Consider the following 1,270-nt stretch of genomic DNA (forward strand, 5'->3'; position numbering starts at 1 on the left):
CAGTGCAAAGACATACATTAGTTAAAAAGGAAAAGCCCACCATCCCTTCTTACAGCGTAAAGGGGAAATTCTAAACCTGCCCCTCCCAGAAAATTTTAAAAAACTCCAAACACAATCATCAGAAAAAATTAAAGGTAGCTCAGACTTTCCCGGATTCTGAGAACAGTAGTGAAAATCGAGTAAAAAAAAAAAAAAGTGGGGGGGGGGGAAAAGGCAAGCCACACCAAATTACCCTTTGGAAAAGGCTAATAAAAAAGGGTGATTATAAAAATCAGCACATGGGGGTATCCAAAACATTAGAACAAACCTTTTCTGTTTTAAAATACAGGAAGGGCTATGAAAAATTTAAAGAAATTTAAACTCTTAAAAATTTAGCAGCATTAGATTGTTTTTCGTCAATACGCATTCCAAAATTACATCTTAAATATCACAATAACAACTGCACCCCAAAAAAAGGCAATTACACCCCCATATGCAAGTGTAAATGCAATAACAAATTCCAAAAATGCTTTATTTTCCTATAAGTTTCTCCTGCAGTTCAATACCTTATAAACATCAAAAGCAGGCAACTCTTCAAATATTCTTTCTTGGAAATCTCAAAAGCACTTACCCCAAAGATTTAGTATCGCACTACCATTATTCAGCCATTGACATTAAAAAAACAAAAAGCAATAAGCTACCTCCCAACATATTCATATAATTACAGATACAGCTCATTCTCAATGACCATCAAGTGATGAATCTCAGTATCAAATAATTGCTAACCTTTATATCCTAAAAATTGTCACGTTGATATGCAACTTCTTCCCTCTTAGTTTGCTTATTTTGCATCAATATTCAAATCTGACAACATCTTTCAAGCCACAAAATATAAACTGCACGAGGAATACTGGTATATTCTCTACAAATTGCAAGGAAAGTACAAATAAAACATGAAGAGCAAGTTAAAAGTGCATCTGTTTAAGGCAAAAGAAATTATGTAAAAGAACATGAGCCTGCAATTTCTTTTTGTGGATATCTGTTGCATCAAAGAAAGTGAAAGAGTTACAAAAACAGTTAAGGAACAGTATTATGTACTTGGCAATCATTTCTATAACCATATCAAGATAATTTCTACAAGATCCAACTATATCAGATTACTAGTAAAGACAATTTTCTGCCGTAGCCAAAGCTATTTCCATAAATGAATCAAGAATAACAAGAGTGATAAAAATATTTATAATTTCAGCTGTTTCAAGCTAATATCAATTCCAGTGAAGGAGTCAACTGA

General features: G+C 32.9%; 1 protein-coding gene across 1 annotated transcript in view; it reads right to left on the reverse strand.

Annotated features, from left to right (window-relative positions):
• LOC119586764 overlaps positions 1-1,270 on the reverse strand; it is a 30,636-nt gene that overhangs the window by 11,583 nt on the left and 17,783 nt on the right.

The sequence above is a fragment of the Penaeus monodon genome, chromosome 21 (assembly GCF_015228065.2).
Source record: "Penaeus monodon isolate SGIC_2016 chromosome 21, NSTDA_Pmon_1, whole genome shotgun sequence".
NCBI classification, from domain to species: domain Eukaryota; kingdom Metazoa; phylum Arthropoda; class Malacostraca; order Decapoda; family Penaeidae; genus Penaeus; species Penaeus monodon.